Source organism: Aquarana catesbeiana, linkage group LG02 (genome assembly GCF_042186555.1).
Source record: "Aquarana catesbeiana isolate 2022-GZ linkage group LG02, ASM4218655v1, whole genome shotgun sequence".
Classification (NCBI taxonomy): Eukaryota; Metazoa; Chordata; class Amphibia; order Anura; family Ranidae; genus Aquarana; species Aquarana catesbeiana.
The window spans coordinates 427,328,135-427,340,158 of NC_133325.1; the positions used below are offsets into that span (position 1 = coordinate 427,328,135).

Here is a 12,024-nt window from a genome sequence, read left to right on the forward strand (position 1 = left end):
TAATGAGCTCTCAAAATGGCCTGATCGAATAATTTTTTGTCCAAAAGCACTCCAGATAAAATCTGACTTAAAAAAAAACAAAAAAAAACGGAATACAGGTAAACATTTTACATAAGTTAAAGTGGGAATAAACTCCCATTTCTGACTTTTACCTAAAGGTAAGCCTATAATAAGGCTTACCTATAGGTGCTGTAAATATCACCTAAGAATGCACCATTTAGGAGATATTTAGCGTACATGCAGTCGGTGTCATCACCGGTTCATGCGCTCTGAAGGAAGGGCCACCCAGGCCCTTCCTTCAGAATCCTGTGCCGAAAATGGCGGTTCCCATTCGCACATGCAGGACTGACGCCATCATGGCTCCGGGCACTCACACAGCCGGAGTCCGTGAATTAGGAAATAGGACGAGTGAAGATGGAAGACCTGTCAGCGTTGACAGCTCTCCGCTGGAAGGGTTTTGTTCTAAGGTAGGTTTTACATAATGTGGTAGTATGTGATGCATACTAGCACATTAAAACTTTGCCTTGCAGGTTAAAAAAATATCAAAAAATGCCTAAGAAGCCCCTGCCCTGACAGTTTTCAGTTCTCAGTGAGGCTCAAGGATAAATAAATACCCCAAAATTAATATAGTGTAGATCTGATTCAAGACAGAACCACTAATCCAACAGTTTTCTGTGTTTTTTTTTTAAATGTGAAAAGTATAACATAATAATAAAAGATGCAACCCTGATACACCCAGCATATGGATCTTCATGGTGTGAGGTTGCAGGCCTCCTTTTATCCTGATGCCTACCTCATAACGCGACGTAGATTCTTCAACAGAATGGCTCTACAAAACAAAAACATAGTTTAGTGCAGTACTCTTGAAGTGTCTTCTGCGCAATCCTACCAATGTGAAACTCAAAATGAAATAATAAGTGATAGTTGCTGGCCACATTGTAATATGCATTTCCACACAATCAGTAAACAAATCAAACAAAAAGTATTGCACAACCAGCTAGTGCCTAGTGACAACATCACGCCTATCCGGAAGTGCTGCAGAATATGCTGGATAAGGTGATATAGGAGTCTGAGTCTTAAGGGGACATTGTACTTCATTAGGGATGGGCCGAACACCCCCCGGTTCGGTTTGCACCAGAACATCTCGAACAGGCAAAAAGTTCTAGTGAACATGCGAACTCTATTAAAGTATATGGGACACGAACATGAAAAATCAAAAGTCCTCATTTTAATGCTTATATGCAAGTTATTGCCATAAAAAGGGTCTGGGGATCTGGATACTGCCCTGGGGGACATGTATCAATGCAAAAAAAAGTTTTTTAAAATGGTGGTTTTTAAAGGGGCAGTGAATTTAATGATGCTTAAAGTGTAACAATAAAAATGAAATATTCTTTTAAATATCGTGTCTGGGGGTCCCCTTAGTCTGCCTGTAAAGTGGCACATCTGTGCAATGTGTAGAACATGCCTCAACAATAATGACATTTCTAAAGGAAAAAATTAATTTAAACTTGGGCCTCTTTTGCATTGTGTGGCTCAATAACACAGACAGCACCGTAAAAAAAGGAGAAGTGTGCCCCGCCTGCAGAGGATGCACCATATCTGCGACTTTTCACTGTAGACACAGAGGCTGCTTGCACTCTTTTAGTGGCCTGTGAACGTCTGCCTCTCCTTGTCGACCTTTCAAACATGATGAGGATTTTTTGGGGGGAGTTTTATAACTATTTATTATAGAGTGTGGGATGGGAATATGGTGCTTGGGTGCAATACTTTTGTGCTTGCTGCACTATAAACTATTATATTATATTATATTATATTATATAATATTATATTATATTATATTATATTATATTATATTAACTGTATATTATAGTTTTATTTATTAAAGAAAATAAGGGTGCAGCATTTTTTTTTATTGCTTCTGCTGCAAAAAAAAAAAAAAAAAATGAAATAAATGTAAAAAAAATTAAGAAAGCCCAAAAAAAAAACAAACAGCGGTGATGAAAAAGGAAGACCACCCGCGACTCAGAAGAAGGAACAGCAATTATGGAGATTTTTTTTATTTGCTGCTGTTAAAAGAAAAAAATTCAAAAAGCCCCAAAAAAAAAAAAAATGGAACCACTGCCGACGCAGAACGCAGGAGGAACACCTGCGACGCAGAAGGGGGGACAGCAATTTTGCCCTAAATATTCATAGTGCTGCTGCGCCGCCAAAAAAAAAAAAAAGTATACCACTGCTGTGTTGACGCAGAAGGAATAACACCTGTGACAAAGAAGGGGGAGTACTAATAATGCAGCAACCTGATACTGCAAAAAAAAAAAAAAAATAATACAAAATAAAATAAAAATGATTAATGAAAAAAAATGGGATCAGTGGTGACACAGAAGTGTTGTACACACCAACACTTAAGTAGCACCACAACACATTCACACTACACTGCACTGTATTATATAAACTGCACTACACTGTGTTATATACACCGCGCTACACTGTTATATACACCAAACTACACTTTATTATATACACTGCATTACACTGTATTATATACTCTGCACTGTACTATATACACTACACTGTATGATAGACACTACACTAACTGCACTAAACTGACTGACCGCACAATACACTCTACCTGCCTAATCTATCTCCATTAACACACACTACATACGGCTGCTATGTAAGCAGCCTTATATAGTGTGGGGTGTGGACTTAGTGCCTGACAGTACAATGCGCTGTGATTGGCCAAAGCATACAGGTCATGTGCATGCTTTGGCCAATCAGCAGCCATCAATGCACTGCGAACTTGCAGTTCATTATGGGGCGCTCTGCAATGGGCAAACGTCCCTTTGAGCGCCCCATTAGTTTGTTTGTTATAAGAGCAAACGGACACCTGATGTTTGAGTTGAACTTACGTTCGACTCAAACATCAAGCCCATCCCTATACTTCATTATGCAACAGGGTTTTTAAGTTGGCGCACTACTCATTTTGTGCACTTTACTTGTGAGTGTGACTTGTTTACTTCTTTTAATAAAGGTCTTATGCTGCATACACACGGTCTGAATTTCCGTCAAAAAAAGTGTGATGGGAGCTTTTGGTTGGATATTGTGACCGTGTGTATGCTCCATCCAACTTTTTCTGTCTGAATTTCTGCCGGCAAAAGATTGAGAGCTGGTTCTCTATTTTTCCTACGGAAAAAGTTCTTGATGGAAATTCTGTTCGTCTGTATGTAATTCCGACGCGCAAAAAAACACGCATGCTCGGAAACAATTTGACGCATGCTCGGAAGCATTGAACTTCATTTTCTCGGCTCGTTGTAGTGTTGTAGGTCACCGCGTTCTTGACGGTCGAAAGTTCAGAGAACTTTTGTGTGAACGTGTGTATGTAAGCCAAGCTTGAGTGGAATTCCATCGGAAAAATCATCAAAGATTTTTCCGACGGAAATTTTGCTCATGTGTACGGGGCATTAGTGTTTTATGGTAATGCACTATGTCACCCTCTCTTTTTTGAGTAGAGGAGCCCTGGAGGTTGTATGGTACTAGAAGGATATACCCAATAATCATCGAGAAGGGTCTTGCTCTCTGGATTGAGTCCCTAAAGGGGAATGCACATCTGACCTATTTTTAGCTAAATAGGTCCATTTATCAAGGTGAAGTGTGAATGGTGGTGGAATCCAGTTTTCTTTATGACCATTAAGGACGTATGAAGACCGCACAAAGCATAATACTTGGTTGAAGCACATTTAAAAGGACTATGCGGTCAGATATTTTTCTGGTCACCAAATATTTCTTTGATATTGTGTATTATATGGCTATATTATGTATAATTTTACATAAATTATACATAATTTTTAAGATACAAGCATACATTAATTGAAAGAAAGATAACTTTATGCAAGTACATATAAGATCACATTATATGTGATTTTGTATGCACATTAATGCATGAGCTTTGTAATACGTATAGTTTGAACTTTATGATTAGCTAGTTGCGCGACGCTTTTTGTTATCATTTCTGTTTCCTGTCTCCTGGGTTTACGCTTTAGCATTTTGCAGAAACCATATTTATCGGCGTATAACACACACATTCATTTTAAGAGGGAAGTTTCTGGAAAAAAAATTTAAATAAGGAACTTTGAAGCAAAATAAGGGTCAGTGCCCATCTGCAGTCTCACACGTGCCATCAATACAGCAGCCTCACCATTGCCTTCAATACAGCAGCCTCACCATTGCCTTCAATGCAGAGGCAGCCTCACCACTGCCTTCAATGCAGCAGCAGCCTCACCACTGCCTTCAGTGCAGCTCAAGCCTCACCACTGCTTTCAATGCAGCAGCAGCCTCACCACTGCCTTCAATGCAGCGCAAGCCTCACCACTGCCTTCAATGCAGCAGCATTGAACCCTGCATGCAGTACACAGAGCACCCCTCAAACCTGCACACAGTACACAGCGCACCCCTCAGCCCTGCACGCAGTACACAGCGCACCCCTCAGCCCTGCGTGCAGTACACAGCGCACCCCCTCAATCCTGCAAGCAGTACACGGAGCATCCCCTCAACCCTGCAAGCAGTACACAGCGCACCCCTCAATCCAACATGCATGCATTACACAGCGCACCCCTCAACACTGCATGCAGTACACAGCGCATCCCCTCAATCCTGCACGCAGTACATGGAGCACCCCCTCAACCCTGCACACAGTACACAGCGCACCCCTCAATCCAGCATGCATGCAGTACACAGCGCATCCCTCAACCCTGCATGCAGTACACAGCACACACCCTCAACCCTGCATGTAGTACACAGCGCACCCCCCTCAACCCTGCATGCAGTACACAGTGCACCCCTCAATTCTGCACGCAGTACACAGCACACCCTCTCAGCCTTGCACGCAGTACACAGCGCACCTTCTCAACCCTGCACACAGTACACAGCACACCCCTCAACCCTGCACACATTACATAGCGCACACCTCAACCCTGCACTCTTTATGTAGCGCACCCCTTAATCCTAGGTTTTGTTTAACCATGCCCAGTAAGCCCCTCCCACTGCCAAGTTTGGCCACACCCATACTTTAACACAGTGCTCTATGCGCGCCACAGGTCCCCATTCTCTCAAGTGTCCCTCATTCAGAACTACAAAAGTTGGGGGGTATGTAAAAGTACAATTTCAGTGCTTGCAGATGACACCAAGCTATCCAGTGGAATAACGTCCCTACAAGATGTCTCCAATTTACAAGCTGACCTCAATGCACTGTTTAATTGGGCAACTAGGTGGCAAATTAGGTTTAATATTGATAAATGTAAAGTTATGCACTTGGGGACTAAGAATATGCATGCATCATACATACTAGGGGGAGTACAACTGGGGGAATCAATGGTGGAGAAGGATCTGGGGATTTGGTAGATCATAAGCTTAATAATAGCATGCAATGCCAATCTGCGGTTTCCAAAGTGAACAAAGTCCTTTCTTGTATTAAGAGAGGTATGGACTCCAGAGAGAGACATCATTTTCCCCCTGTACAAATCATTAGTTAGACCTCATTTGGAATATGCAGTTCAGTTTTGGGCACCAGTTCACGAACAGGATATCGGGGAACTGGAGAAAGTGCAGAGAACGGCAACCAAACTGATAAGAGGCATGGAGGCACTCAGCTATGAGGAAAGATTAGAGGAACTGAATTTATTCACTCTTGAGAAGAAGAGATTAAGGGGGGATATGATCAACATGTATAAATACATAAGTAGTCCATATAGTGAACTTGGTGTTGAGTTATTCACGTTAAGGTCAACACAGAGAACAAGGGGCCACTCTTTACATCTGGAGGAAAAGAGATTTAATCTCCAAATACGAAAAGGTTTATTCACAGTAAGAGCTGTGAAAATGTGGAATAGACTCCCTCAAGAGCTGTTTCTGCCAAGCTCAGTAGATTGCTTTAAAAATGACTGGATTATTTCCTAAATGTACATAATATAACTGGGTACTAACATTTATAGGTAGAGTTGATTTAGGGAATATCCGATTGCCTCCTGGGGGATCAGGAATACATTTTTTCCCCTGCTGGAGCAAATTGGATAAAGCTTTTACTGTTTTTTTTTTGCCTTCCTCTGGATCAACTGTGGGTATACGATTGTGCATATGGGATTGTATGATATTTTTTTCCCCTTTTATTGGTTGAACTAGATGGACTTGTGTCTTTTTTCAACTTGACTAACTATGTAACTATATAACATGCATATGAGTTTATATTTAGAAATAAATATGGTATTTATTATTATCAATAAATGGCATCTATTCAATTTCTAGCTTTTTTACTTATCCAGAAGTACAATTGATTTTTTTATGTGTACTCAGGTAATATTTCTTCTATATCCTAGGTTTACCACAGTTCATGTTTTTAATCTTAGCACCTGTGTGAATCTTGTCACAGCTGTGTTAAAACAAAAAAAAAAATCTGTGCTTTCTGTTTTCACCATCTTTTATTATCCTGACAAACAATGGTCCTGCCGAGCTTTCTAAAGACATGTCTGAAAGGAGGACACGACCATCTGAAACAGTCCAGTAGGGGAGGGTGACCACTGTATACACTCATGGAATGCTGGCAAATAGAAGTGCCAAAATATTTGTCAGGCTGATTGTCTGAACACAAAAAGAAGCCTCAGGTTTGACAGTTTAACTGTGGACAGCCTCTTCAGAGTGTTTACATAGCCTGACAAAAGACTGTCTTTTTCATGTACCTGTTTTCACTCTTCAATTCTACAAAGTCTTTCACCAATCAGTCTGTTAAGGGCTCTTGTAAAGTACTTATATATTCCTGATTGTGTTGGAAAGAAAAGTCCTGTTAGTGAATCATTGGGAAAACATTCCCTAACAAACCCAATTTATTTCTTTGGTTTAATGAGGGTAGCCGGCAGCTTCTACGGCAGTTGGAAGCAATGTGTGTTATGAGTCCTGCAGAAAGATGGGAGGGAGGCTATATTTGTTTGGGAAGCTGTGTGAAAAAAATAACAAAAGAAAAGTCTAGAGACAGCCAAAAGGTCTTTGTTTGCAAATTTCCCACCAGAACCCAGCAACTTTTTTTCTTACAATTTAATTAAGTGGCTTTGGAGTTCAGAGACAGCCTAACGAGCTGCTTTTAGTGAAAGAAAGATTTTGTCCCAAGCAATGGAGCCAGGATCCCAACAATGTCAACAGCAATTACTGCTAACCATGCCTGTTTTAACAAGTAGCAGGGTGTTGGGGTAAAAGGAAGACAAAGGCACAAAATAGGAACTCACCTCTGGTTTGTGAACAATATAACGAACATTGTGATATTCACAGTCTGGGCAGTTCAAACTTTCATTGCTCATACAGAGGCTTGTTTATAATGTAGATAATGTGTGGTGACACAGTTCCATGAACAGTGTCTGCATGATGTCATTTCATAGGGAACACATTTAATAGACTCTTCATCATTCTCCACAACAATGCTAAAGGTTGCAAAACATGCTTAAGTTTTAAAGTACATCAAGATAGCAAAAATGGGCATAGAAATAAAAGTAGAAGCAATGGAAATGCTAGTGGGGTTATTTTTCCTTCTTAATTGAATTCTGAATAATTACATAGTATAAAAGCATTATTAAATTTCATTTAAGCTAGTGCTACCTTACATATTTAAATCCTAACATTTTACATTCTGAAAACATCTTTTGTACTGTAAATATATTTATTCATATTCATATTCATATTATTATTATTATTATTATTATTAATAATAAGCATTTATATTATTAGAATATGTATTCCTATGTAATAACACATACACACACATGCATATATATTTAACAGCAACAATTCTTAAATTATTAGGATTCAGACAGACATTACAATTAAACCAAAAAACATACTTAATAAAGATGGTCGAAGTACGAGCCAACCTGACAACTGTTTCCTATTAAGGTGTCTACACTTGTTGGAATGCATCCATCAAATTAGGTCATTTTTATGCCTAATTGGCCACAAACAGCAGCGTAGATGGGACAAAAATAACCGCCAGTCCTGACCAACGTCTGATGGCAAACTATCAGATGTTTATCAAATCTGGCATATGCTGTGGAATTTGCGAGTGCAGTCTTCTTCCCACCTCAAAAACTGTTCCTATAGTATCCAGCTGCTCTGATCCATCTGACCACACAGGAGAAGAGTAAATTTGATAAGCAGTTGCATATATTTAATTCTGAAAGTCATATGGGTATTGCTTCAATGGTTTGAATACCAAAAATTAACAGTTTAGGTAGATCTATGCCAGGACCACCCGCATGATGTCATCCTTGGGGAAACCATACTGTTTTTGGCTTCTGGATTGGTAAATGGCAGCCTGGGGTTTAGTGGCATACTGTATGTTATCAGCAGACCAAAAGGTACTCTGCATTTTAGCTATGTGTATAAAAGACCTCTCACTTTGTTTGTAATGGTTTGCATTATTATGATCTTGCTTATTAATATAAAAAAGTATTTTTTTAACGTTTTTTGATTATGTGCATTTCATAAAAGTAGCCCCCAGTGCTCTTTTTAAGGTAAGAAACTGACATTATGGGGTTTATTTACTAAAGGCAAATCCACTTTGCACTACAAGTGCACTTGGAAGTGCAGTTGCTGTAGATCTAAGGGGGACATGCAAGGAAAATAAAAAACGGCATTTTTACTTGTACATGATTTGATGATAAAATCAGTAGCACTTCCCCTGATTCCAGATCTTCCCCTCAAAACTACAGCGACTGCACTTCCAAGTGCACTTGTACTGCAGAGTAGATTTGCCTTTAGTAAACCAACCCCAATGTGTTGGTCAGAAGATTTAACCACCAAATAATCAATTCAACAAAGACTGTTTGGCCAGGTGGTTGCATGCTGCTCCATAGGCTCCATGAGAGTCCTGCCTCCTTTTACAGGGCAACTGGTAGCCTTGGCTGGCTTGCCCATTTTGCTACACCCATGACTCCTGTGATAGGCAGAACACAAATGGTGGTGGGGATGATGATGATGATGATGATGATATGATGTTCTGCCTTGATAATTTGCAATAATAAAGCAATTTTTTTAGTTGCACCTCAGTAAGCTAAGAAAGCTATCTTTATTTTTTTACAGTTTTAAAAATCTGTACATTTATATTTAATGGTTATGCATTGTTCAGAACCCTTATTTGGCCTTCAAGTATAGAAGGTGTAGAATGTAAACATGAATATGTAAGGTTGATTTACTAAAACTGGAGAGTGCAAAATCTGATACAGCTCTGCATACAAACCATTCACCTACTTTCTGGTTTAGATTTACTGCTTATTGGAACACCTCCCTGCTCACTGGACAGAGGTATAAGACCACATAGGAAGTTTAAGTGGAATTCTGGGCTAAGGCTGGTTACACAGGGGCCGAATATTGGCTGGTATTGGTCGGTTCAGTGGGAACTGGCCAAAATTCGATCAGTGTGTACAGCTGTCTTTCTGACAGAAGCTGGTCTAAGGATCAGCTTTTACTGAAGCGATATGCTGGAAAGCCAGCATCCAATCAGCACTCGTAGCCAATGGCTACAAGCACTGATCAGTGTGTTTTGGTGGGTAGGGGACAAAAAAAAACTTGCGTCACAGGCTTAAAGCTAACTAATCTTACAACTCCTCCCACCCTCTTTCTAACACTTATATTAACTACCCTGTGAAATAAAGATCTGTCGCCTTACCTATTTTTAGGTCACGTGATCAGCTTCCTGTGTCTCCTGAAGGGGCTTCAGGGGGGAAGAGTGTGCACTGGCAATTTAAGCCTATATGTGATGTCACTGTTCATGCATTCTAACCATTGTGAAGCATTGTCGTCTCTCCCCTGTAGCCAGCGCTAGATGACACAAGGGAGATCACCTGACCAGACTGGAACGGACTGAAAACGGTAAGTATACAGACCTTTCTTCCACAGGTTAGTTAGAATAAATGTTAGAAGGGGGGTGGGAACAGTTTTAAGATAAGTTAGCTTTATCCCAGAATTCCACATTAACTAAAAAACAAAGAAATACACGTGTTATCTACACTTAAGCCTAGTACACACTACAAGTTTTTTTTTTTCTTAGTTCAACCAAGTGGGCTGAAGGAAAAAAAAACTGATAGCTCAAAAGGACCCTCTGTAATAACAATCCAATGTTAGTACAGCGATCTCCCCTGCTATTCTATTGTTTTCTGACAGGGGGGGCAACATCCAGATCATTCTGGTCAGCGCTCTCATCCAATGGCTGATCAGGAGCTGGTCAGCAGACCTTTTTCGATCATGCCCCTTCAACAGAAGCTGGCTGTAAGGCTTCTGTTGGACCGGCTGCAGTATACACGGGCCAAATGTCAGCCGGTTTCTATTGAACCGGCCAATGCTGCCCGGCATTCAGCCCGTGTGTACTAAGCTTAAGCCAATAAGATTGGCTGAATGCAATGACAAATTGTTTAACAGATAAAACAGTGAACATTTGTATATATCAATTCTACATTTAGCTGTTTCCATTTCTTTCCTAAATTCCATATCATCCTAAATTCCACACCCCTTCAAAATTCTCAACCATTGCAGCATTCAAGGATTGTTTTCAATAGAAAGTAAAATGTATTTCATTTTATAATTTTTTATGTATCAGTGAAGTAATGTCAGAACATTCAGAAATTGGCTACTTAACTTACTTAAAATAATGACTCCCTGGTCACATTCCCCTACAGCAGTTGACATTACAGTACCATGAATCCTATATTTTCACTTTATGTTTTTGCAGCATGCGTGATATCCCAGCTATAGACTCCAGGATATCTTTACTTCATGTTGCAGTGTTTCTATTCTTTTTAAATTCCCCTTACAAATCAATGCTCCAGTTCTTCTGTGTTCATGATATCCAGCATGCAAAGTAGGAAGAAATAGCTTAGGTGGATTCATTAAAAATAGATCTGCTTTTCATAGCATATTTATATTTTCTTTCTTTGAAAAACTGGTTTAAAATTATGTCTATCCAATATTTTGCTGTTTTTACCAAGAACACACAAGGTTTTTTATTTAGAGCAATTATTACAAAGGTACTTCATTTTAGGGATTGCCACACACATTGCTTTTTTAGGTTAGCATGAAATCAATATGTAATAATGCTTTCCAACTGTCAGCTATTTTTTAATGCAATTAAAGTAGCTAATGTCTGTTGTGTTTTATTTCAGCTAACTTTAGAAATCATTTTTGGGGCAGAGAGGGTTTCTCTCTAATTAGATTTTTCTTTCTGCATTTGTTTCATATATTTATTTTATTGTTGTAGGACCCATAAAATTATAAAGATTAGGCTTCACTGATGGATATTTATCGATTTATACGATTAAAGAAGGGCGCGCATGCAAGCGGTAAGGGATTATTTACAGAAAGGTGGCTGCATGAGTCTATGTAATACACTTCCTTATTTTAGTTCTTAGAACATTGGTACTGTGCTGAATTTGTAGTGAGGAAATGTTTTCTTTTATTAATAAAATACAACTTAATTTACAAAGTAAATTTAAAGGGTAACCACTTTTGTGGGAAAAAAAAAATACCAAATAAAAAAAAAATATACAACTGCACCACAAGTCATATTGTAATTGAATGTAAAAAAAAAAAAATGACCTTTTCTTTTCAATCTGCAGCTCTGTAATTGTCTAAACAAAAGGAATGCAATATGGCTATCTGGAGGTGTTCTGTACACAGAATGTGTACAGAACACCTCCCAGAAACATCATTTCTTGCTTGCGTGATTGGCTCGCTGATTTTCCCAGAAGTCTGCACTAAGATACAAATCAGATTTCAGGCATCCCTTGCAACTGAGATACTCCCAATAGGAAATCACATCTAAAGGGATGCAGATCCTGCCATTTTCCTCATTTGTGCCCTGCAGGTGCTGCAGCTCATTGATAATTATGAAACCATTCCCATTAGACTCACTTTCCACATGGACAAACACACAGGGATTTATTCAGAATAACAAAGGTAGGAATCCACAACAAAGTTTGTTAAAATTCTTACAATGTA

The 12,024-nt window shown here is 39.3% G+C and overlaps 1 long non-coding RNA gene across 1 annotated transcript in view; it reads right to left on the reverse strand.

Moving 5' to 3' along the window:
- The window catches only part of LOC141129949 (uncharacterized), a 49,655-nt gene extending 42,299 nt beyond the window's left edge, over positions 1-7,356 (reverse strand). The window contains exons 1-2 of the long non-coding RNA XR_012241919.1: positions 7,269-7,356; positions 794-829 (exon numbers count right to left, since the gene is read on the reverse strand). This is a non-coding gene — a long non-coding RNA (uncharacterized lncRNA). The remainder of the gene's footprint in view (positions 1-793; positions 830-7,268) is intronic.
- Positions 7,357-12,024: the final 4,668 nt, after the last annotated feature.